Raw genomic sequence first — 27,943 nt, forward strand, 5'->3', positions numbered from 1 at the left:
TTTCCAGTTCGGAATCAAGTATCTTTTACCTTGTGCTAAAAAAGTGCCATTTCATAACACTAAAAACTCACTCAACCTTGGTTACCAGGACAACTCTTTTCCCTTGTTACCGCGGTGCTTCATAGACAAACTCTCCTTTAATTACAAAGTATGATTATTTTGTTTTGTGTTTTTTTTTGTTTCGCTGATTCTATGAGCTCAGTGTTTCATACATCTGAACTCTCCTCTTTGCATTGTTGCTGGCTTCTGCAAGCCTGACAGATTTCACCAAGGCCAAGCTTTTATTAGGTCGTTAAAACCCCTGTATTCGAAATGAAAACAGCCCTGAGAGCTTCGAGAATATCTTTCATTGGATGCATGTGCAGCCTCCCTCCTAGTGTTATTTTCCTATATTAAGATGACACTAAAAAGAAAATAGCTAACGGAAAATTGATCGAAAGACAATAGTAAAAGCAGTGTAAGCCCGTTTTTCTTATGGACCTATTATATTCTCATACCTTTCTGACTGCAAGTATTTTCCTGAAAAAAAGGAGATTGTCGTTCGTTTAATTAAAAGGCCTTGATTAGAATCAGTTACAGATCAAAATACATCTGAATGAGGTCATTTTTTTTTGTTTTTAGAATTTATTTTAACCTTCAAATAATACAATTTATCTCAATAGTTTTTAGTGAACAAAAAAACATTCTAAATCACCTTTAAAATAATGTAGATTTGTTCAGTCACAACTGCAACATATATGGGAAGCTCCATGTGTTAAAACAAAAAATAAAACATAACTTTTCTCATTTTATGAGGATGAAAAAAGCTAATACTGTTTCATTCGGACCCTACTAAATCCAGACACCAATCTCAATCCAGAAGGTTTTAGAACTCCCCTTTAAATCATCATAATTTAAATTTTAGAAAATGCAAGACGAAGATTTGTTAAGTAATTTAGAGACCAAAATCTCAGTTTCTTTCTGCCCTTGAGTATTGGAGTTTTCTTAATTGAACAGAGTGATTGCTTTATTGATCAGTGACTTACAGGCGTTCCCAATCTTTAAAAACAGGTGACTTATAAGACTATCTGCAGTTAGGATCTCCATACAAGAGGTGATTCCCCCTGCCTTTCACATGTAGGCCTGCTTCTCCCTGGGTTGAATGCTGCCCTGCTGTAATGGGTGGGGGGTTATTTCTAATTCATTCCATTTATCAACTTTTAAATGGATTTCTTTTCCTTTTGCTCATCTTTTACTAATTTTTGGAATGTTTATAGCAGGGAGTCTCAAACTCCTGTCCAGAGTTTTTTTTTTATAAGTCAGCATTAAATCATACATTTTTGCAACCCAGAGGTTTCAAGGGCCTGGAACGAGTTAATAAGGATCAATGAAGCAGGTGATTTGTTAAATATAGCAGTTTAGAGATAATTTGGAACAGTATACCTCAGTATACCTCAAGAATCATGGTTTCCATAGCTATGATCTTTGGTGAAATACCTTGCTTAATTGATCAATGACTTGTAAATGTTCCTAATCTTTAAAAAAAACAACTGGTGATTCAAGATGATAAGGCTAACTGGTTTGGGGTTCATCATAACCAGGGTTTGAGACCCCCTGGTCTACAGAAATGTAATAAGAATTAAAAGACGGTGTATACAATAGTGCTACAACCCAGTATAAAATTGCTTCAACATCTTCATAAAATGTCTATAAAGTCATCAAATGGTTTCAAAGAATTTCAATGGAGTTTTATTAATCATTCTTTAGAATTTGTTGTCAAATTAGGAAGGCCTTTAATGTAAATCCCCATTATTTTATTTTTCTTAAAAGCTAAACTGCATTTCTTTGATTTAATATCTATGAGTATTAATTTTATGCGTGGTGTGCTTATGTTTTATTTCTTTGTGTCAACTGCCACACTCTTTGCTGAGTATTTAACACATGAACTTCTTTTGTGTGTCTCTTACATTTGCCCAAAGGTAATGTGCATTAAATGTATTGCTAATAAAAAGATTATGATTTTGAGTATTTTTAGTTTGTTTTCCATAGTAATACCCTAATCCTGAATTTTAAAAGTGTTTCTTTTTAATGTAATTAAATATTAAGCCATTTTAATGTGTAGGCAGTTTTGGAAGACCAAACAATTTTATAGCCAGATGTGTGGAGCGAGAATATTTGAAATCCAGTTTTACACTAGTCAGAGCTGTGCATTAAAAATAATTAATTAAACATTTTCTAGGTCACAGGAGCCTGTATTAAAGTATTTGATTTGTAAATATTTATGCGTGTGACAGCTCAGTTACTCTAAATACAGGCCAGATTGTCAGCTAAATTTCAGTTATCCTAAAAATCAATTCAGAAGTAATATTTAGATATTGTATATGTAATCATATTAATTAAAGTTTTTTCTTAAACCAATAAGAGGACAATATGTTGGTACAAAAATTAACCTTTTTAAAACTTAACCTAGACCTCTTCTTACATAGGAGGTTTCATAATAGGTGTCCCATTTGCATTTAGTAAGTAACATTGCAACTGAATTGCCATGATGCATTTTAGCATATGTGCAGCACGTAACAGAAATAACAGCATACAAGCACATCTGCATCACCTTCCAACTGATTATGTGCACGTGGAGGGAGGACACATCACAATAGCAGTAGAATTAAACTTGCTTCACTCTAGTCCAGACACAGCTCTCTGTAGAGACTCACAGAGCAACGAAGATCCAAAATGAAATAACAGTGAGCAATCCCTCCTGCTTTGATAGTCAGATGATAACACCGAGCATGTCTAATGTCAATGCACTCCATGGATGTATTTCCTCTTGTGCTCCTAGGGTCTTTTAGAAACAATCCACTTCATTCTTCTGCAAAAGTACATTTTGAGAGCTTTCCCCCCTATCTATTATCATAGGAGACACGAGAGTTAGTACCTCCTTGATGTTTCTTAACAGAATGAGATCAAATCATCCATGAAAACAAGTATATTCCTTACTCTTCAGAGTACTGTATTTTAGATCATAATCTGAAAGACATTATTAGGGCAAATGGAAGACATAAAGTTACTAAGTCTATATCATTTAGTTATTCAATTGCTACCATGTTTCACCTGTCAACACGATCAATACTTGCGATTGGACTTATTCTGATTAGTGGTTACACAGAAACAGTTCATATTGTTTTGCAATAGGAAGTTGAAACCATTTATATATAATATGTTTAGTTAAAACAACAGTAATTATTTTAAAAACTGAAAACTACTTTAGTTTACATATTGCAAATTAATGAAAATAAGTATTTGGAACTCTATAATCTTTTTATAGTGTACAGAAAAGAAAGCATTTTTATAAGAGACCCATTTTGTCTTTCTTTAAAATGTGTAATGAATCATTTAAAATTTTTTAGTCCAATATGAACAGTTGTTTGTAAATAAAACAGTTTTATTATAGTAACCTGCCTGTATTTTGATTACACTAAAATAAACACAAATAAAAATAACACATTTGTAACTCTGTTCACTCAGATTAATGAAACATCTACTGTGTCACTTTTTAAGAAAAAGAAGCCTGAATAGTGGTAATAAGTTTAGAAAAATTGTCCTACTGTTAGTATTCTTACAATTATTAATTGCTGTATTTGTAAAAAGTAAAAACATGGAGTACCTTCCTCAAGATTTATACAAATATTACGTTACAGATTTTAATTCCTGCAGTTTTAATAATCATTTTAACGTTTTATTATAATCTGCATTTTGTCATTCAGATTCTATCACTGGCAAATATTTATATCCAAAATTGTCAGATTATTTATTATTTTCAAAAGTGGACAGAATTTGAAAATCCTATGGCTTGAAAATGATTTTAGATTGTGGTTATAAAAAAACTATTTTATTATCAAATTTTATGAAATTATTTCTTTCGTGTGAAGAGAGCTGCTTATTTTCACAAATTCCATTAAACGCAGCCAGACGCACAATTCTAAAGAAACGCCTGATTTAAAAAAAAGTGTTATTTACATTGTTGTTTATTTCATAACTCTATTTTTCACAATTATATCTTATTATAAGGGAAATGGTACTGAAAACAGAAGGGGAGCAATAGACTTTGTTAATTCGGTCCGCTGTTTCATTTAACAACAGACGGATTGTTGTGCCAGAATATTAATCTTCTTTTGCTATAAATTGTTTCTTGCTTGTAGGCAATGGAAGTCTGAACTTACTTTTTTTTCTTCTTTTTTGTTTTGATTTTTGAAACAGTAAATAGCAACACCAAGGACACCGAGAGTGAAGGAATGCCAGAGGTGGCTCGCTCTGTGGGTGGATTTGCTACTGATTTCCTGTTGAAACTATTTGGCAATCAGGAATGAATCGCAACAGATAATAAATGTTTTGGAATCTGCACACCCTATGGAGTGCACGCTCCTTTTATCTGATGCAACCTTCCGGTAGCTTTCTTTATCTTCTCTGAGCCCGCTATACATTCCCTCAGTGCGACTTCGCACAAAAACCAGAACAGCTTGGCTTCACTGCCCTCTGGTGGAAAACATCACGCAAGTGTTTATTGTGATGAGACCAGTTCGTAATCTGAGGTTACTTCGTCGGTAAAATGAACTCACGCTGAAATGTCTTACATACACGTTGGGAAACTATTACCATTGTAACGATAACTACTCTTAGGAACAAGTAATAGGTTTATTCCATGCTGAAAATAGAAGAGAGAAAACACAAGGTTTAGCTGTGAGCCTTCTTCAGGTGTGAAGAAGGTTGAAGAATGCGTCACCGCCGAAACGTTGTGTTTTCTCTCTTCTCTTTTCAGCATGGAATAAACCTATTACTTGTTCATTTGCAGACTACGCATGTTGACGCAGCTACCCACCATAAATACTCTTATTTGAGTTGTAGCAAATGATTAATGTTCCCAGTCCTGGTCCCACACTCCAGGAACGAATGGTTTTCATTCCAGCCAAGCTCCATTGTACAGTATAATGGAAGCGTTCACTGGCCTAACATTAAGTTGCTTAATTGGAATATCTGAAAATGCTTGCTCACAATTTTACACCACTTCCAAACATCTGATAGTCAAGAGGCAATGTTCAACAGGTGTAGGAGCTGAAAAGAGGCAAACAGTTCAAATGAATTCTAATCGTAACCCAATTAAGGGTTCAACTGTGTACATGACAGCCTGGCCTACATAAAAACTAAGAGGGTGAGGTGGCCTCCTGGATCAGGAAGCCCTGTATTAGGTGGCCAAATAAGTGTAGCTTGTTGAAATCAAAACAGCAGAATCACTGCTACCTTTGGCACAACACCTGTGTCACTGGTTTTGAACACATTAATGAAAATTATATTAAAAATGATCAAATATGTCAGGGAAATACTTCAACATGTTTCTTAAAAAATTAAAGATGAGAGCTAATAAAAGAGGCACATTAGCAAGGTCTCAACCACAGTGGCCAGGATAGTCATGACAGTACAGTAAGTGAAACATGTAGCATGGTATTCACCAGTGTACCAGCAACTGAAAAGCAACGGGAATGTAGTCTGTTGACCTGGGCATCATTTTTTGAGAAATCTCAGAGTATCTGCTTGAACAAAATCAGTGGGTGGGCTGGTCCTGAAATGTACAATGTCCTTGTTAAGAACCATCTCATGTTTTCAGTTCTGGATTCACGTCACCTTATTTTCCTCCTGAGTCTTTGTTTCACTTTTGTTCCTGAATTACTCCCATGGGTTGTCATGTCAATGTGCTTTTATATATTTCCCTTGTAGGCCTCTGCTACATAGGAAAGGTTATATAAGAGAGCATGCCATTTGGACCATCTTGGTGGCTTTGATATCACCAGATTGAGATCCAGATTTTCGTGTTATCAGTCACCTCTGAGCCCATCAGCACAGTCTGGCTTCACTTGATGGATAGAGGAAAGAGCATCTCGAGTTTGAACCCATCCAATGAAAAAGGAAAAGACATGAATGGTGCAAAGGCTGTGATATAGGCAAAGAGGAACTCGAATAAAGTGTTCAGTCTTTGAATGGGCCCGGAAAAAAAACACTTATTATTTGTCTAACCTGTTCTGCATATGTCGCAACCAGTTTGTCTCTCCAAAACATTGTGCAACTGGATCTGCTGTGCATTGCACATTTTCTAGACTTCTGGTAAGACTCTGTTGTAATGATCCCAAGCTTTATTCAAGCTTCTGCACAAATGAGGCTATTTTCCCTGCTGGGGAAAATACCGGAACAGCGATAGGATTATAACATGACTTGTGTTTAACGATGATGAACAAGCGGTCATTAACAGCACTTAATGTGAAGATAGATAGCATGCTCATTAGTTATAGTAATGACCAATTTGGAGAGTGGTGCTGCTCTAATTATGTGTTTTGTTCTTGGTTCAGCTCTGAGCAGTAAACAGAACAACATCCTGTCTTACCAGAATTTTGTACATTTAAAAGTACATGTTGGACATGGTAAAAGTGTACTAGCAAAGTCATTCCTCAAGAGCTCTGGCAATAAGTGCCAGTGATATTTGATATTTTTGATATCTAATCAAAAGCACTTTGGAGCCAGAAAGTACAAATCTCCCAAAAGAAAGAAAAAGTATTAAATTCACTCCCCCAGATATATGAATGAAACATTCGGTTTTATACCAAAACTGAGCAAAATAAAGTATCCACCAGTTTTAATCAAAATCTTCATACACTTTAATGCATGAATATGTATGTTTTTTGGTTATCATCTCACTGATATTTCTCCCCAGGATGTTTTTTGTATTCTTTTATATTATACATAAAATATATGGCACAATTTCACATTACCTATAAATATTAATCTTCTGTTTTACTCTTAATATAAACACTGCCATAACAAGGTACCTTTCCAAAAGAAACACTGAATATCCATTTATATTCATCATTACCTGTTGAATATCAGGTAAAGTTCTCCTTGGTTCCTCATAGCTTTTTCTCCTTCAGTACTGGCCCTGATAACTAACTGTTGCTTCGAAAAAAAAAAGACTCCTGGGCAAATCCTCTAATGCTTTAGTCTATTTTTTAAAAAAAGGCAACATTTCTCCAAATCCTGTAATGGCTTAGGCAGCTTGGGGAGACTGTTTTTTTTTCTGTGCTAGTCATCCTTGTGCACTTGTGAACAGAGCTTTATGACAAGGAGCTAACTTAAATCAATTTAAAACAGCTTTTGAAATTCCTTTCGATATGCCATTGTGTCTTTCAAAAAAGAGGGAAAGGAAAATCTGGATTGTAAATCGCATCTGTTACATTGGATGGTTCCCTCCCTATGTGCAGCTTTCGTCACACTCACAAAAAAGGTATTGATCGATTTCAGAAAGTCCATTTAGCCATTTGTGGAATATGAATACTGAAAGAACACTATCATGCTTAAAGAAAGAAAAAAGGAAAGAATGCAAGTCCCCTTGGGCAAACAAACAGATTTCTAAAATTTTAACGACAGCAGCAGCCAAGCTGTAATAAGCCAGTGTAGAGATTTGTTTGGACATCTTTTCTTTCATCTGTTCTGCATTGCATTGGAGGAGAGACAGAAAAGGAGTCTCTAGAATTAGAAGAGGAAATAAAGTGTAAGGCACATTATTCAAAAACTTCAATTAAGTACACTTTACAGAGGTTTAGGCAACATGAGTTAATGAGTTACAAAGTATATGTAAAAGCTTATACAAAGTTATACAGAGACTAGGAGTGGCTTGTATTCACTGATTTAATATTTTAACACTGTAATATTCCTTGGTGTTCTTTCAGTAGTTACATAGTTCTAAAGATAATTTGCCTTTATTTTGTCTTCTGAGCCATTTACGCATACCTATAACATTCCCCAGAAATCAACAGTTGAAAACACAGCTCTCACAAATTCCAGTGTTTTCATTACCTTAATGAAGTGTTCTCCTGAAGTGTAGATTTTGGATGGCAAAACATTGCGGTATCTCAAGATGTACTTGTGAAACTGTAAATGAGTAGAGAATTTCTTAAATATAGTGTGAACAATCCTCATAGACCTGCCTTCTATGACATGAGTAACACTTTTCCAATGTGGGCCAGCTGTTCGATGCATTATTGCATTAGCAGGACAGGATCAGGACTGACCTTCAGCCACCCCTACTCCCCTTAAACAATATCAAAGTTGACTCAGTTCTTTAATTTGTGGAGAGAAGACATGAGAAGAAGGGTGGGAAGCAGGGGATTAGGGGAACAGTGATAATTGTTGAGAGATGGAGAAGTTGGGATGCAGTGATTCTGATGGATTAAGATGAAGAACAGCTAATCTTGGATTGGGGACTAAGCCATGGCAGGGAAAGAGTTTTCAGAGGCTCTGGAGTTTAAGTGGACAATCTTAAGAGCCTAAATCAGTTGCTCCCCTGATTCTTATTAAACACACTGATACCAGTTTAGAAGCACAAAGCACATGACCCCACACTTATGAAGAGAGCGGCAGCTTACTAGGACCCTAGTAGAATTATTTTCCTGTTTCTCATTATTATTGTCAGTGTTGCTATTACAGCCTGAAACAGAATCTATGAAATTGTGGGAGAAATAACAAAAACAAAGGCTTCTGTTGGTTCAAATCAATAAACAAACAAAGAGAAATATTAGACTTTAAAATTTGCCGCACATAATTGTCACTGACCTCCTAATTTAAACTCATTAACTAGACTGAATAGTAGTTTCTCATTTCTCAAGCATTTTTCATTCTTTCCTTGTATACAGGACATAAATGTTCTTGTTTCAGTGTTTTGCCTTTAGAACATGGTTTTAACTTGTATTGCACCATAGCCTTAATGCTTGGAGAGCACATTTGCTTTCTAATACCAAGTTATACTTCTTTCTCTTAACGTCTTATACACAGTTTCTGATGCTCTATGTTTTCCTGTTGTTGTTTCAGTGGCAGACAGACAAGCAGAGGCCTTGAAATTAAATAAATGCAGACACACACTTGAGAATATGAGATACGTCTTCAGTAAAACAACAATGTTGGGCGTATGGAGCCAATTTTCAAGCCTTTTTTCCAAATTAACACTTGAAAAATACTGACACGCTAAGTGTAACATCCATCAACCAATTTTCCAATTCAGGGTAATGGGAAAGCCTGAGCCTATCCTGACAAGCGACACACACAAGGCAGGTTACACCCTGGATGGGATGTCAGTCTATCGCAGGACACACAGAGACAGACACAGGCACACACGTACTCACACCTAAGACCAATTTTCCCAAAAGCCAGTCAGTATGTTTTTGGACTGTGAGAATAAATCAGAACAACCAGAGGAAAGCCATGCAAACACAGGGAGAACATACAAACTCCACTCAGATAGGATCCCCACTCCTAGACTGAACCTAGGGACCAGAGCTGTGAGGCTCCACCACACTGCCCCCTACCCAGAACCATCTCTTCTTAAAGTTTATTCTGGTCTTCCTGATACTGATGAATTTCTTTTTACTTATGCAGAGAGGGCAGGGCAGGGGGGAGTTTGACCCCATGTCTGTGCATTGTATCAGCAACCTGCCATTGTGCAGGGGAAGATTTGGGCTCTCAAATCGTCTGCCAGGCACGGCTTTTTCTCCAAGCAAACACTGAAAGTGGCGTCTCAGTATTCTGTCGGCGGGACATTAATCTTGCTCTCCTCTTCTACATCGGAAATACTTGTATTGTCAGCAAGCGCTAATGTTTGCTGCTTTTCAATATATATACATATATATGTACTTTTGTGTCTAAGAGAATCAGTTGAAGGCATTGTTCCCAAATCATTGTAATATCTATTTAGAGTGGCAACAGCACAGGCTGTCGATGCTCAGTATTCATGAAGCATAAACCCGCCTTAAGACTTAAAAAGCTGAAAGGGCTTATCCTTATATTCTTAAACTCTCTTCTTTTATGTGGGTCTTAGGCATTAAGGATAGGATTGTGAATAGCAATTGTTCAAGTGCTGGTGAAGTGAGTGAGTGTGTATATGTGGGTGGGGGTGTTTTATTCCACAGCAAAATCCTCCCTTTTCTCTCGTTTTTCTTGACTGTAAATATTAACCGCATACTTAACTCTTAACAGTGTACGGAAAGGAATAATGTTCTTTTAAGGATACATTATGTGAAAGATTTTCCACTGCATATAGTGCTGCTAAAAAATAGGTAAAGGCTATTTTATGGGCTTTTAAAACAAATTAGCCATGCCAGAAATGTGATTTTTTTAAAGAAATGGATTGGACTGCAATATCAAGTCATCACCAAACAATAAAAGAAACTCCTGAGGGGGCTGGGGATATCTTTTAAAATTGCCAATGTCCCATTTATTGTGGCTTATAGCTGTATCTGAAATCCATGCTCAGTCTTTCTTCTCTCAGTCTGTATTCCTAATTCATCTCAAATGCACTTTTGAATATAGAATACAATATTACCATAGAAGTTTAGAGACAGGCCTTAAGAAAGTCACTCATGCTTTTCAAGCCTCAGCCCTCTCATGCTCTAGAAACCTCAACCCAGAGTGCCTGCTGAGGCCCACAGTCTAGTGCAGACACATCCACTGAATGGGGCATCTCTGCCAAATCTTAGTGTCATGAACCCTGAAACGTCATGAATAGCGTACACAGAAGCCCAAGACATTTCTATCGGACTGGCAATGACCATGATGCTTGCTTGTACAACTTGTGTGTGCAACATTTTAACAAATAAGTTTAAGAATGGCATACACTCAATAGATTTTAGTCAGCTGCATACTGTACAATGTACACTGGCTCCAATAAATAATAATCCACCAAGGAAATAATAATTGTAAAATCTAGTGGGGCCAAGTCTTTAATTACAAAAGACACTTGTCAATGCATTTTTGCAGAGTTTTAAAATCTTAATGTAAATATGTATTTTCCCATTACATTCCTGAAGTGCTGACAATTTTACTTGGGCTTCACAGTACAGTATGTCTGTTTTCTTCTGTGGCCTTTCATTGTTTTCTAGTGCTGAACTGAAAAGGTGATATCGTCTGAGAATAAGACCCGCTTGGACTTGTAAATAAACCAGAGAGGAAATAAATGAGTCAGAGTGAAAAATATTGAGTGTCAGGCTACTCTGTTGTCAAACGCACTGCACTGTGAAAACCCTTAAGGCTGAGTTAACATGAAACAAATTACTCTTAATAGTCAAGAGAATCAATTCTGACCGGGAGCATTTGTAATTCTGTCGTCTGCCATTTTCCCTACCTTCATTCATTTGGCTCTGGCACTTTAATTGAGAAGCCTGCGATACAAACTTTAATCTGAATGTAATATGGATATTTTAATCAGCATTGACTCCTGAGTGAAAATTAAACTTCTCAGCAGCAGCAGGCTTCCTTTCGGAGAAGAGAAGCCTCTTCATACTGCAAACAATTAGTGTCTGGTGTCATCCATCTCAAATGCACACAAGGACGACATTCAATTTGAAATGATGGCCACTCCAGAAAGGCAAATAATTGCTCTCTAGTTACTCTATGAAATATATCCGGCCGTACACAGCTTGTCACTGCTGACAGAACCACTACTGTTTTGAGTTAATCATGCAAGTGCTGTGGAACTCTGATGATCATTTTTGTCAATCCTGTACCAGTCTGAATGTGTTCACAAAAGTCTCAACAATTTATTTCCCAACATATTTATTGTAAGCTTTCAAAACGTGCCAGTACATCATTGTACAGTATGTGATCATAAATCTGATCAGAAAATAACCTGAGGTCAATAATTGTCCTACTGTACCAATGGATTTCAAATACTAGACCATACTGTAATTTGTGATCATTTACAAGCTAATGTCTTATATCTTAATGAACATTTAACTCAATACCAGATTGGGAGAAGTTGGAATGCCTCGGAGATTTCAATATGGATGGTGTCATTTGGATTTGAAAGCTGACTTTCTTGCCAGTAAAGTGAAACTCGAATTTCTTTAAGAGGAGAGAGCATTTGTCAGGTAGAACCAAAAAATAATTCATGACTTTAATTTTTCTTTGCACTTAAGGTAAAGCTACTGTTTTTACTTCTATGTCACTGTTGTTTTATAGTGAGAGATCAGAAACAGCAACAGTGACAGCTGGCTGAAGATGCCAACAATATTATTAAAACACCGACCCTTCATGTTTTTCAATTCACCTTTAAGCTACTCACACTTCTTTTCCAATCAACGATTGCTTAAAGTGTTAACGCTTCATATTACTTGTTTAACGTTTTGCTTTCAGAAACCAGCTGAATGATTATGACTATTTCAACTGAAAAACGATTGAAGACCTTTTCTCATTGTCAGATCTATGTACTGTGACAAGAACTTAATTCTGTGGAACAACAGGACTAATGAGCCATGCGGAGTGTAGTCCTGTCTGGTGCGGTGTGCCTGTCCATCTCACTGTAACCTGGGTGGAGTAGTTGTGGATTAAAGAATCGGCAACACTCCTGAACTGTTTTCTTATATTTTTAAAATTTTGTAACTTGTCATGAAAAACATTAGAAAGATGCCTGAAATGTACAATGTTAAGTGAAGGAGATACGGAGGATTGATTTTTGGTATACAATGAAAATGACCACTTGGTTTGGGGATAGCCAGTGGCATTTACTGTATGTGTTTATTGAGGTTTACAGATGCAAAATGCTAAATCCATTCTCCTGTCCCCCGTACAATTACTTCAGGTTTCATTTTTAGTCGTGATTGTGATATATTAACCTTTTTGCCCTTTTCGAAAAAGAGACATGATCATTTTTATAAGGTCTCAGGGGAGGTTACAGACATTCCAAAATAATTTAATGACATTATGATTGCCTAGGTAAATGTACCATATAAATTATGCATTATTAGAAGGTAAGAGAAAAGGCTCTATGCATTTACCTTAAACCTTTACTGAAGAGAAAGCTACAATGCAACCTTGCTGAAATAAAGAGACCGTTAATTGCTGTTTTAATATCTGAAAGGAATTGCTTGAATTTTTTACCACAGAAAACAACAACAAATAACTATAAGGGAAAATGAATAATATCCACCCACATTGGGCATTTCCAGGGATTATAGACTGTTCCTTTCTTTTTTCTTTTAACTACTGCTTTTCACTAGACATAAACCTAGTTTTAGGACCCCTGTAATCTGCCATGTGGGAGTGTATTATTACTTTGTAACTGAAAGCAAAATATGATAATAGTATTTGTCTACATTTAAATCAAACAGTAGATCAAAAGTGACTTGATTTTTTAAATGAAAGATGTTTATGCATCATCCAAATTTTTTACAGAAAATTCTGTGGGACATCATAGGAAGTGCATTAGCTCAGGTATTAACACTTGTTATACAGTACATCTTGGTCTTCCATGTGATTGATCGCGGTCCTTTGATAACTTAGTGTTGACCAAAGGATATCAATGGCAATGAGACACTTCAGTTGTGGGACGAATTCTGGAAGTCCGTTTATACTCTTTATTTAGCAGTACAAATCAGATTTGGGTTCATTTCATGTTCAACAATAACAACAAACCTGAATAATCTTCTTTTCCTACTTGTAAATGGCAAAATAACAACCTCAGCATCAAGGATATTGACTCCAACTGAATAGATAGAATTTTGGCATTACTGAACAATACCAAGCTAGAGAAAAACAAATATTTGAACAATGTCATTTACTGTTCATCTGCTATGTTTAAGTACAGTAGTTTCATTGTGTTTCAGGGACATTGAGAGTATCTGTTATCTTCCGTGGTAAACAAGTACAAAAGAAAATGCAACATATCAAACAGAAAAAGTTACTGTAAATCATCCCCTTTCCGAGATGTTCCTTTCAAAAGAAACACAAACATGGCAGGGTTGTAAAAGTCCTCAAAGTACAACAAATGGCAAACAGTAGCTGGGGGACTGAAACATTGTGCATATTCTAATTTATAGCATCCCATTGGCAAGACATTGCCCTTTTTCCCTATATTAACAAGGTGAATGAGGTACAGCCAGTACTAGGCCACATTAGAGAGAGATGGATAAAAAAAAACTAAAGCCTAGAGAATTTGCTGGCAGAGATGAATTAGAGGACTGGAAATAGCCTGCCTTCTGATATATCCAGTTGGCTCTCTTTTTTTGAACAATCATTCTGAACCCCTATCTTTTCCAAAGGAATAAAAAAAGAGCAAGCAAGAAAGAGAGGGAGAGAGAAACGTATTGAGCGAAAGGCTCCACACTAAAACAAGTTCAAAGCGAACCTCAGATTTCACAACTCCTGTAGGCAATTTAGATAATCCATTAGACAGACGCAAGCAAAAATAATATACTTGACCCTTTTGTGTGTGTATTTTGAGAAGTTTGTTATAATGACGAGCCCGGTAATAATTCACTGTACCTCATGTATAATAAGTAGAAATTCACAGGCTTTTATGATAAATTGCCAGGGTAACATGGGGACACCTCTTTTGCATTTCAATGCGAGTAAGTGTCAGATTCTTATTTCATTACCAGCCGACACATTAGCGGACGGATTTTAATTTCCTTTTTTCTGAAACCGGCTATCCGCTGAGACCAGGTCCAGGCAGGAAGGATTTGAAAAAAAAAAAAGAGAAATAATAAAATAAATAAATAAAAATGAGTGTCGACCACTTTTTTATTTCCTTTTCGCAATTTAAGTCTATCATGAAAATGTATGCGCACAGGCCCAAGTACCCACACGGAGCAGGAGTGTGTAAAATAATGTAAATCCCGTTTCTATCTTGCTGAATAAACATAAATCAAGTTTTCATTCATCTCCCAGTAAAAATCATCAGGATTGAATTTAAGTGAACACATTCTGAGTGGAGTCAAAATTCAGCTGAATTATGCCCCTGGCCTGGTTTTCTTGCTGGTTTTGGTTTTCTTGCAGTACCAAAAAAAACTAAAGAGTTACAATGTCTTTTTCTTTTCAACATAATTTAATTCGCTAATCTACACTTGCTCACAGAATTCTTTACGCTTTGCTAAATTTGAGTCAGTCAAATATAATCAGGATATTGTGAATGCATACATAATTAACAAATTATTTCTTCTTTAGGCCCTGTTATTTTAATCCATTTGTAATAAACTCAATTAGTATTGGAGAACATACTGAGCCACCATTACACTTAAGAGACAACTCCATTAATGACACCAGCATATTTGTAAATAGGAGACTTCCCTTCAGGAGTCCAAGGTATTAATTAACCAGAGAACAGTGTGAACAAGAATAGACAATGATGTATACATTCTATGTCTCTCTGTAGTTAAAAAAAATTACCTAAACAGAAGATCCCAATAAAATCTTACTCTGGATCGAGTTCGTTTTTTGTATCCGTTCTTGAGCAGCAGATGATTTTAGAAATACCAGGAAAATGGATCACTGAATGGAATGCTTGGGAAGTTCATAGGAATTAATCAGCAAATGGGGAACATGTTCTTACAACCAGTGCAATTTCTTTAAAAACTACTAAGCTCTTTGACTCCATGTATTAGATTAGATTCTTAATTGAGTTGGGAAAGCTTCCATAAACATTTTTGTATTTGTATTTAGGCATATGTTGTTTATTTATTTTGCTCCAAAATCTGGCAATTTTTGCTATATACATTCAAACCCAATTTATTTTTTTTTATTCTGGATCTGGGCCCTTTGTCAGACCCCAGATCTTGCTAACAGGTTCAATGTCAGACGCTTCTCTAGGTGACTATGTATGTCTCTCTAGGTCTCTATGTACATTATAGGTTTAGCATCTACTGTAGATGTGTAAGTGAGAGCCATTTCTGCTCTAGAGAGTGAGATCTACACTACACTATTGATGGACAAATAGGAGCAACAAAATTCAAAAGTCCAGAGGATGAATCCTCCTCAGTTTGAGATCTCAATACTGCATTTTCTAACAGAGTAGACAGATTTTTAATGTACTGTATACTTCATGTCTCATAAAGACCATGCTTCATGAAATAGTAGAATTATTTCTTAGTAAGCAAAGGAACAAGTAAAGGTTTATTCCAATGCTGAAAAGAGAAGAAAAGAAACACAACGTTTCGGCTGTGGAGCCTTCTTCAGGTGTCTAAATGTTTGGTTCTTCGTATTACATGCACTTGATGTAGTGTTAATATTGAAGTTTTGGATCTTGCCTGTAACTGATGATTTCATACTGCCCCTGGAGTATGTCTTCACGTATCTGATGATGACTTCACATGTATTATTGTCCTCTGAAATGGTACATGTTAAGCACAGGCACCAGACTGACTAACAGTTGCAAGGTTCTGAATTTCCCTGCTATTTCTCTGGTTTAAGTTTTCAGCTTTTACTTTGTGCATTTGCTCCACAACCACTTTTCTATTTGTTTCTCTACTTTTACTTTTTCAACTTGAGCTTGAAAATGACTGTGTTGCTTGGGTCATATGACTAATGCTGTTAGTGCAGTATGAATTGCCCATCTTAGTTTGTAATGTTCACTGTATTCTCCAAGTAGTATGGTAATACTACATTAATATATCAGGGTAGAGACAGGTATCAGGATACACCAAAGTAGAATCTTTTATTCACCTCACACTCAATTTCTTTACTTTGGTAAGGTTAGCTGCCAAGTATTTTTTTTTCATGGTAACCATTTTATGAACTTTTCAGCAGAACATTCCACATTAAGGGCTTCTTCCTTAATAATTAATAATGTTTTTAATGTAAAGTAAGTGAGGATTAGAATACTAATATTGATTTGAAGTGAATTTTGTGGTATGGAGTTTAAAAAAACTGACAGATGTCATTATATTTCTAACACATTGTTACATTTCTTTCAGGAAATGCTTGGGTAACACTTTCGACTACTGAAGTACAAGACAAGAGTCTCAAACTCCAGTGCTCTGAGGCCGCAGGGCATTCTGCTTTCCATTCCATCTCAGCTCTCACTTATTTAATTGAACTAATTATTTCCTTAATTGGATATATTTAACATTTTTTTCAGCTCTCATTGCATTTGATGATTTTGAGACATCTCTAAAGTCTGTCTTTGGAGACAGGCTGCTTTGAAATGACATATCTTAAAAGATGCTGGACTTAAAAAACCCTGAAGAAACAGAGGAGCATTGCTTCGTACTTTTATGCCAGATACCTCCATACTGTCAAATAAAGTGACAGAGCTTGCTATAGTAGTTTTTGCAACATATTAGGATATTTAACCCTATAACATCAAAATAATAAATGATGTTCATTTGCAACCCCTAGGATTCAGCTTTACTTTTTATATCATTGAATCTGAATGGACCAGAAACGCCCCTTCTTTCTGTGCACAGAAGATATTCCTTGGCTCTCCTATCTCTATTTCTTAGTTTCCTGTATGTGACAGCCTGTGCTGCCTTCAGTGATCCTGTTACTCAGTCCCCTGTATTGAAGAATGTCATCTCGGCTGCCTATTGTTGCAGCATTAACCGTAGGCTAACATAAAAGTAATTGGAAACCGATACGAGCCAGAGCTTCAATTAATGCACCACCGAAGTCCCCGTTCTGAGTAATCCGCCATAATGGCTTCATATTTTGGGGGGCCTTTCAGTCACACGCATTCTGCTTTCACCTCCTGACACTGGCTGTTAAACTCCGAACAAAATCCCCGCTCCACCATAATCTTCATTTCCTTAATTTTCTTTCTGTCTCCCTCTCCAATGAAGGATACTGTCTCTCAGCTGCTCGCAGTCAGACACTGCACCAGTGTAAGTGTAAGGTGTAATTGACTACCACAGACTCCGACAGAATTCTTAATTATAACTCCAGGGCATAGGAGCCAGATGGATCTGAGCTCATTGGTGCATTTTAGAACACCTTGGTTTGTGTTTTCTTACTGCTTCTTTTCCTTCACAAGACAATGTTATACACTGTGTTCACTGCAGTCCAAGGTCAGAACTGGGACCACCTAAAAATTGAAGACATTTCTGACTGGTTCTCAGATTCTTAAAGCGGTTTTGTTAACGTGAAGGGAGTGCAGAGTACAGTATATGATTGATTTCAATTTTAATGTCACAGTTGTGTCGTTAGTAATAAACCCTGAAGCTGTAGCCTTTTACTAGGCGAACAGGAGATTTAAACTTTAATTAAATGGCAACACGATATGGACATTGATCACAGCTGCCATAACTAATAAATTAAATAAGCTGTTTGTTGCTGGTCTACAAGTTTCATTTCAAGATTTAGAGGTTGAAAATGCACATCCTCTTAAGAATTCCCATTGTAATCTTTGATATGAAAATGAAAGAATTTAAATTTGTGTGGGCTTTTAGTTGATATGTTATGTTGTGCTGCTCCACGTTGTTATTGTGCATGAATATTTGTAGTTTTTCTTTTACATTTAATTTAAAAGAGTGATTAAACTGTTATGTAGTACTGGTCATTCAGAATTCCAGAGTTGATGGTACCAGAGTCTGTTGTCATACCAGTCTTATTCAGGCCTAAGGAGCCCCTACAATTACAGAAGAAGTCTCAGAAGAAAAACTAAGAGAGGCCTGCTCTTGAATAACGTGTATCAGGTTACATTGGCTTACTCTACCACTACTTAAATAACTAAAGCATGTGATAATATTATACTATACATCTTAAAGCCCGACATTAAAATCCAGACTGTTTAATATCACAGTGAATTATACCGTGTTATATTAAAAGGAAGAGATAATGTTTTCCCACCCCATTGTTCACACAACCACTGTCTGAACAATTTTCTACAACATTTTCTGCACATTTCTCTTTGCTCTTGTTATCAGACAAGAACTTGTAAACCAGGATCCCAATGAGTTTCTGACTTATGATACTAGGATTACCTTTTAATACTCTACTGCCAGCTTTGCCTGTTAAGAGCAAACAAGTTACATTCGGCGTCATGTTCCTTGCTCCATACTCCCACAAACTTAAAAGTAAAGAAGAGCCACCAGTTCTTATTTTTAAATGCATGTCCACTAGCTTTTGTTTCACTGTTCATTCTAAAAAATCTGGCTCAGTGTGCCATGATGTGGAAAACAGGGATTCAAAGCTCCCAAATTGCAGATAGAAGTTAAAACCGTCTTCTCCTGTTTTTTGCTGTTTATTGATGCTGCCATACTTCCCCTGTTCTCAAGATAGTGAGGGAAACTGGCCAGCCTATGTGAAGCTGAGAAGCCAACAGCTGGACATGAAGCCACAATCTTTGTAGGGTTCTGTGTTGATATCTGTGCTGAGTTTTTCTGGGGGAGGATATGGATGGGGGCGTAAAACAACCAGACAAAATGGCCCTAAAGTGCTTAGAGCCTTTTCTTTCTTTAATCAAAGTACACACACATCCGAAACAAAAGCAAACCATGCAACTGAATTTTATACATCCACTGTGGAGAGATAGTTTCATTCCCTGTTTGTCACATTATTATGGACACTTTTTTTCTCCATGTGTTGAGAATGTGATACGCTAGAGTTGAATGGGGGGGGGGGGTGTTTAGTCCAGATGGTAACATACAATATCTTGATAGTGGAAGCCTTGGGATAAATTAAGATCAAGTACCTCTATTGATAACCAGTGTAGCTATTATCATCCAGAGAGACTTGAGTGAACGATCAATTCAGAAACGTTCGATCTCTTATTTCAAACCCACAATTTTGACATCCCGCAGATATTGCTTAGTAACAGGATTTTTCACTTTTTCTTACCAAATCCATAATGAGCTCCTTTTTCTGATGCCAGCTATGCACTTTTGTTAAAATAAAATCCCCTTCTGTTGCAAAATTAAATTTTCTAATGTCTTGTCTAATGAATAAGATTTTAACATTGTCTAATGTAACAAAGGATACACTACAGGCCATTATACTCAGAAATAACATTTGACATTTACATTTGACATTTTCGCCATAAAATGACATATTCTGAAAGAGAAAAATCAACACAACAGAGGTTTCAAACCCGACTCAATTCAAAGTGAATCTGACTACAAGCAAACAAGGCACTGAGAACAGGAGACACTCCCACAGCAATAAGTGAGAGCCCATGAGCCCGATGAGCCACACACGAAGAAGGCTCCACAGACGAAACACTGTTTCCTTTCTTCTCTTTTCAGCATGGAATAAACCTTCAACTTGTTCCTTTGCGGCCTACGCACGCTGACGCAGCTACCTCCTTGAACTACATGAGTCAGATGTTTATTCACCAGGATCCTTCATTAAAAAGGTTGGCTAGGCTAGGCTGTAGAATAAATGAATTATAACCAAGTCAAATAAGTCCATCCATAAATCCATTCATTTTCTATCTGTCTCATCCAGTCCAGGCTTGTGGGGAGACAAAGCCTATCACGAGGCAGGGTACACCCTGGAAGGGACGCTAGTCCATTGCAGGGCACACACTGATACAAAATTTCCCAGAAGCCAATCTACCAGTCTATCTTTGGACTGTGGGAGAAATCTGGAGGACATGGAGAAACCCCGATGCTGTGAGGCAGCAATGATAACAACTGTGTTACCATGCCGCCTGCAAAATACATGAGTTCCTTTAATTTATGACATAATATAAGTCATTATAGGTTAATATAAGTCATTATGTACTTAGTCTTTTGGGAGTTTAAAAGACCTTCAAAGGTATATGAAAATCACTTCATATACCATCTTGTCTGTGTTCACTCCTTAATAAAACATTAGACATAGAGGTCTTTGCATGATGGCCAGGTTTTGGGACCTACTTTGGTTCTTAAATTGCATTTTCTCCAGTAATGCCAAGCTGGAAATGGTCATTTTAAATTTCCTAACCACCTTTCTTGACCCTTTTGAGAAAGGAGCGGTAGTTTTAAACAAACTTTGAAAAGGAATAAAAGCGAGTCAGCACCTGGAATCCACTTGGCAGAGTCGAGGTAGTTCAGAATCTATGGCTTTTTTCACGATCCCCTTGCCCTTAGTCTAACATTCAGCCAGCGTGTCCCTTTGTTATCAAACCCCTTTCCCTGCAAATTATCGCAAACTTCGCTTCACCTGCCCTCCAGAGCATTAGGAACTGAGCAGCAGGAATGAGGAGAATAGCTACATTTATAATTTTTTTTCTTCACTTTCCGTAGATTAATTTTCCAAGAAGCCCTGTCACTACTACAGGGAAACGAGAGAGAAAGAGGGATGGGGGGGGGGGGATTGAGCATACTGAGTAAGTGAGAAAGAGATTGGGGCTATGGTACGCAAGCCTTGCGGTTTTTTTATTTTTTTACTTGACAGATCATTTTCCATTTCGAGGTATCAGGGGGTCTGGCCGATAATTGGCATGCAGATTGCGGCTGATGGCGTCGCAGCGCAGAAGAAAAGAACTCGCTAGTTAGAATAATGAGCCGGCCTTCCTGATGGATGGGCAAGGAAGGAGGTCATACAAACTGTTTCAGACACAATCCAAGCCCCCCTCCTCCCCTTTAATTTTTTTCATATCCCACAAAGCTGTAATCTTTCATTCTCCTTTTTTTCTCTCGGAAACAGAGAGGACTGCTGTTCTTCTTTTTCTTTTTCCCTCTCTCTCTCTCTCTCTCTCTCTTTTTCATCAGCCCCTCTAAGCGATATTCTATGGAAGCAGCCCCTTGGTTTAATAAACTGTTTCATGTACACAGAATTATGGCAATGTCATGGCTCATTAGGAGCTCTGTATTCTTAAGCGTTCAGAGAGTTTTAATTACAGCACGAGAATTAATTGTCGCCTTTGCTTGGGTCTCTCTCAGTTCCTCCTAATCCACTTTTCAGAGGGAAATGACAATTAATGGTAATAGTAGCTAAGTAATAACAACAATGACAATGTTGGTAAATGTTGGTACTATAAATAATTATAATTAAATAGTTTAATTTACATGTAAGTACAAAACACTGCCATACATGCAATGTAAATATTTGAACTTTCTTCCTTCTAGATATTACTTACAAAAGAAAACCAGGATATATCTCGCCTTGTGCCCATTGCTTGCTGGGATAATCTCAAGCTTCCCCATGACCCTGTATTAGATAAAGCAGTTAGAAAATGGATGGCTATAGGGTCAGTCTGACATTTTTAAATGTCAAACTTGCATTTTTGTTTACTGTATACTTCACTACCTTTATAGTATATCCGCATGTGGTGGGTTATAGAAGGTTTGGTTTTTTATTAAATTATATCGGGTGAGCATTTTCTCTGTGCTCCTCCTCCCCTTACTTCATGTGTTTGTGCATCCGTGCATTAAAACTGAAACAGTCTAATCCGTCGCACAAAGCCTCTGACAAACCTTGGAGGCCTAACAGGCCTCAACACAAAAGAATATGTCAGCCCCTGTCATTTGCCGAAATACAGAAAACACATTGCTTCCTGTCTGACAGTTTTAAGTTCTCTGATTTCTTCTTTCATGGTGTGTGGACTGAAGGGAGCTTCCCTTAGCAAGCTTTATAAAACCATGGAGGCCTGGGGGCACGGTGTGGCCTAGTGGTTAAAGTTTTTCACACAAAGCCTGCTGTCACATCACCTCCACCCCTAAATGCCATGTTAGACAGTTTCTCTCTAATCCCTCCAGTTATATAGATAATTAACCTACCCTGTCATTTCCAGTGACGCCTCCCCCCTTTTGATCAACCTCTGAGCCAGGTAGGTAAATAGAGGTATTAACTTATGAGTGCTGTTAAGTGCCACATAGCACTAAACTGGATGACTCTCCTTAATCCACTTTTGTCTATTGTAAAATGTGAAGCTTTCCTTTTTTGCTTTCTCCAGGTCTTCTGAGAGAAGTACATGTGGAAAACACCATCTAACACAATGCCTTCGAGGGTGCACTGTTTCGCCAGATACAATTTTTGTGGACATCCATTTCAGAGCTACAATTTCCAAAATACATACTGTACAGCTGTTTCACAGCCTCCATTTTGGCCATTCTTGCTTCTTTGGCATCCACCACTCTGCTGGGCACTGGTGTTTTCCCTTTTTCCAGACACAGGTAGATTGAGGAAACTCTAGGAGCTCAGAGGCTTCCTAGAGATACAGTTGCTCTTAAAATTATACACCATCAGAAAAAATTGAGATGAATCTGTGGTCCTCTTTCACAAGGTCAATGATGTATATTATATTTAGTATTTGTGCACAGCTATATTTGTGCTCCTGTACTGTACATCAAGAAGTGGCCCATTGGAGATCTCCAGATAACTTAATTAAGCAAGATATCATTGCCATAACTGCTTTTCTGTGCAGTGTGGATACAGGATTCACAATACTTGTGAATTTGCTTGGCTGCCAAGGTGCAAGTAAAGCTTTATTCCACTCTGAAAAGTAGAAATACACTCACACCTGAAAGAAGCTCAACAGCTAAAGCGTTGTGTTTCTTCTTTCTATTTCAAGTGTGGAATTAACCTTTACTTGTTCCTTTAAAGTGTTTTTAGACAAACAAGTTAATTTTAATGAATAGTACTTATAAAAAACATAACTGTCAGTTTAGAGGGCATAGCCCAAGCCAAGCCCCTGGCTGAATCTTTTATTGACTATGCCACCTGGTGGCCAACTCTGGGCACCTTTAAACTATGCTTAATGAATAACTTTTCACCCCCATAGATTTGACTCACCACAGCCCACACAACATTCTCTCACAATTTACACGAGCGTTGACAAAGTCAACTCAGTGGACTTCTTCAGAGCCAACAGTGAACCAGTGGACAGAGGACACAAGTGGAAACTACTGTACTTTGAAGTGCACTCAGAATTGAGACCAGGAGGCGAAACACTTTTCATTGATGTGTGGAGGCTGAGCTAATGAGAATAATGCTTTTTTTACATCTGTGAATGAATATGGTACAGGTACCCAACATCAGATCTTAAGGGGTTTTGCAAGATGGCTATTTCAACAGACAGAGAGCGTAAAACACCTTTTCATCACAATTTGAAATAGTCTACAAACACATGGGCTTAAAATTCACATCTTAAACTTATTTTTTTCTGACGTAAACCCATACCTACACATCGTGCTTCTATCATATGACAATATAGAACACGGTGATAATCCAACCCCAGGAATGAAGAACTTCCTAGAAAATAAGTGAAACTACATGATCTTAAGTCTTAATTGCTGGAGGGGGGAACTTTCAGTAAGTTTCACTTGAGGAAAGCCACCATCCCAGGAGTGCCAGCAACTTTATCGCACTTGCACCTCACTAACATGAACAGAAAGAACAAATTCACCGTCTCATCCGCATTCTTCCAAGCGCGCTGAGGAGCTGTACACAGTACACACCAGATCAAAGCCTTAATTGAAAAATAATTATAGGCACTTAATCATTGAAAGCAGTGGGCTAATTGAAGTGAAAACAAGAAGGGAAACCGAGGCTCTGTGAATCGTCACATAAAGAGGATATTGTGCAGCTTGAGTCTTTAATAAGGCATCCTCTTCAATCCCCATTGTCTTCCAGATTAAATTGGAGAGGGCTATTAGCAGAGTTAATTGGCTCTCTAATTTAGATCTCGCCACTGAATGCATGACGAATGTGAACCCATCAGCCAATAATGTGAGCACTCTGTCACTCCCCTTGCTGTTGCCCGATTGGTTAATTACTCTAGGTTTCTATGACTTTTATTTGTTTATCTAGCCCTCACCCCCTCCTCCACCACCTACCCGACAACCCATCCCTCAAAATCCCTCATACAAACCAATCATGTGCCCCCTTACCCTCCCTGGCCATTTTAATCAAGTGTTTTCCTGATGTTCAAAGCCAGGGGATAATTACTGCCAAGGGATTTCACAGAGGATGGTAGTTCTCAAATACCATCATTTTTGAAGATGAATAGCTGATCGTGTTCAGTTATAATCAGAGGAGGTGTTTGAGCGGATTTTCATAGAGCGCAATCTCAGCAGAAGACCAAAAAACTGTGTCCTGTTACTTTTTTTTATTCACCGACAGTACTACTTGTAGTCTGGACTGGTTATTGTCAGAAGTGAAAGTAAAGTAAAGTGAAAGATGTTTTCTTAGAACAGGGAAAAAAGGCAATAATGGACAATGGTGTAGAAGGGACAGTAAAGAAGGCAAAAAGTGTCGATAAGGCAAGAGTGCGGTAAAATGGAAGAATTTAGTCAAAAGCAACTTATTTTTAAAGTAATTTTGTTATGCTGGCCTCTAACTAATTATACCAAGCACTATTTAACAGCAATATTTTCTTGCATATTATTATTAGCTTTTATTAATAAAACACCTTTCCAAGCCCATAAAGGATAGAATGTAGGGCAAGCAGACACATTTTGGTCTTAAAATAGTCTAAAAAGTCTACATGTTATAAAAGTTACATGTTACATCATACATGGCACTGTGGGTAAGGATCTGCGCCTGTGGCTGGAAGTTTGCCGTTTCAAATCCCACGGGCGGCAGAGGAATCCTACTTCATTGGGCCCCTGAGCAAGGGCCTTAACCCCAACTGCTCCAGGGGCACCATATACGTAAATGTCTGACCCTGCACTCTGACCCCAAGCTCCTCTGACCCCAAGTGTGTCACATGGAGAGCCAGCTAGGAAATATGAAAAGACAAATTCCTAATGCAAGAAATTGCAAATGGCCAATAACATATCTTAATAATATATCACCTACTGTATAAGGCTCTGCATGGCTTGGCACCTCAGTACCTGTCTGAACTATTATCGCCCTACTCCCCACTTCGCAACCTTCGCTCCTCCAATTCTGCCCTCCTTACTGTCCCCCAAGCCCGTCTACATTGTATGGGTGACAGGGCCTTCTCCTGCTATGCCCCCAAGCTCTGGAACTCTCTGCCCAAGGATAGAGATTCACCTTCTCTAAACTCAATCAAATCCAGACTCAAAACCTTCTTCTTTAGAAAAGTCTTTACTTAACTGGTTCCATTCTTCACCCCTCTGCTTTTCTTAGTACCACCATCCGCAGTCTCCTCTGTATATTGTATTTGAGAAGCCACCTTTAAAGGTGCTATATAAAATAAACTTTATTATTATATTATTAATATCAAATAGTATTTAAGTCAGAAAGTATATTTCAAATAGTTTTGTTGAGTTTGAATGCAAAACTAGAAACATTCAATCGAGAGATTCTCCAACTTCATCAGAAAACCTTTTCTACAGGCCATATTTACTGTATATTCCTCCTTTTGGTTTAGTTGAAGAATGAAGTCTGTTTTGAAGCTTCGTGTCCTAATGTTGTGCTGTGTTTCTAAACTTGTTCTGCCCTCTAGTGTAAAGTACTGGGCACCACATGCTGTTTGCTGTTCATCCTACACGGAGTAAATCATGCCTCTCCAAAATCATTCTGTTAACAGTTTCCTTTCTTTTGCAGCAAACAATATTTCAATTTAAACTTAAATGTATTTTTTTCCTTATCACAGCCCGAGCTGTTTGTGTCTGAAAACATCTTGAATTAAATGATGGCCTTTGTTAAATTGTTTCCTCCAGACATATCCAGGCATTTGCTCCTTCAATGGGCCATTTAATAAGTAACCAAATGATTTCTTGGATTGTTTTAAAAAACAACAACAAATCTCTCACCTTTGAAAATCCACCCAGTCTTCAGAACATCAAAAGACACACTTATTATTTTCAGTTGTGCATCTGAATTTCGGAAATATACATTCTTCCAGTAGCACATCCAGAATATAAGAGGGTAGAGGGAAGAGGAAAACCAGAAGAATGAAAATGGAAACACCCCTATTTTGCTAGTTACAAAGCTGGCTTTCATCTTTTCTGCACTGGACTTGTTTTCTGGTTTCACTAATGGAAGCCACGAGAAATGTAACACACATAAAAAGTAAGCAGAGTTGGTACAGAAAGCAGGAAAATGCAGTCTTTAGAGCTGAGTAGCCCCCAAAATGCTATTTCGGAATAAGCACTTTCTCAGATTGACAGTGTTGTGAAACAGCGAAGTACTTATAGTTCTTATAGAGAAGTTAGATCCAGGAAAATACATGACTTAAAACAGCTTCATTATGGAAACAAGTGCATGGCTCATTAATATTCTGAAATGTAAACTGTAAAATATAATTAACAATTGAAACCCTTGTCTGGGGGGTTTTGCATATTCCGGCTTTACTGTTTTTTTACTTTCCTATTCATTTTGTGTGTTACACAGTAGTAGTAGACAGTAGTAGATCTGGACAGTTTACCTTCGGGTTCCCGCCTCTGGATTGTAATACGCAACTGGGACACCAAACAAAAAGATAAGAATTACAAAAGCCCCTAAAAAATATGACAACCGTTGCAAAGAATAATACTCAGTAAAATACAAATCCTATACTCCATTGTTATTGAAACTACAGTAAAAAAGATGGTTTACCATTATGTATTATTCACAGAGTTTTGCCATGACATAATGCAAAACCGTCTCCCGTTTACTTTACAAGCAATAAACAAATATACAGTATGTGCAGTATCTCTAAACTCCAGAGAGGGCTGAAGGGCTATATTCAGATCATCATACCTTACCTACATACCTTTCACACACAGTTGACCTGGCCAGGGTTGCATTAAGTGGGTTTAAGTGAAGCCAAATCATCATTTTTTTGTAAATAAAAGACAAAAATTCTAATCAGGGTACAAACCACAATCATTTACAGGTTGCAAACTGAAATCCTAATTTTTTGCATGATTAATTTCATCCTGTTAGGAAAAGAGACTGATAACAGCTCTATGGTAACCCCCACTGGCCGAGACCTACTCGTGTTGACAGAAAGATAACATTCTGAGAAAAAAGGCATTCAAATTACCTCACCCATTTGCTTATGGGTGAAGTTTTCACCATATTTATTACCATAAAATGCAGTACTTAATGCAGGACTGTTCAACCAATGTCTTAGATTTCACATGGAGGGCAGTCAGTGGTAATACATATTTTTGATTACCAGTCCTTTATAAACCCTAGTCTTTGATATAGAAATACAAGTACTAGTCTATGAAGTACAAAGAACCTGCTGTAAATAGCTTGTCTCATCTGTTCATGAAGAGTTGTACCAAAGGGCTGGGCTGCTGTTTGCCTTAATAATGTGTTATTCAGAGATTAGTTTGTCCCAACA

At 37.3% G+C, this 27,943-nt stretch overlaps 1 long non-coding RNA gene across 1 annotated transcript; it reads right to left on the minus strand.

Moving 5' to 3' along the window:
• Positions 1-6,697: 6,697 nt before the first annotated feature.
• LOC148676927 (uncharacterized) lies at positions 6,698-27,519 on the minus strand. Its single transcript, XR_015940924.1, has 5 exons — positions 27,365-27,519; positions 27,038-27,071; positions 26,424-26,508; positions 7,876-7,950; positions 6,698-7,545 (listed from the first exon to the last, which is right to left on the minus strand). It is a non-coding gene; the product is annotated as an uncharacterized LOC148676927 (long non-coding RNA).
• Positions 27,520-27,943: the final 424 nt, after the last annotated feature.

Source organism: Lepisosteus platostomus, chromosome 2 (genome assembly GCF_059453375.1).
Source record: "Lepisosteus platostomus isolate fLepPlt1 chromosome 2, fLepPlt1.hap1, whole genome shotgun sequence".
NCBI lineage: Eukaryota > Metazoa > Chordata > Actinopteri > Semionotiformes > Lepisosteidae > Lepisosteus > Lepisosteus platostomus.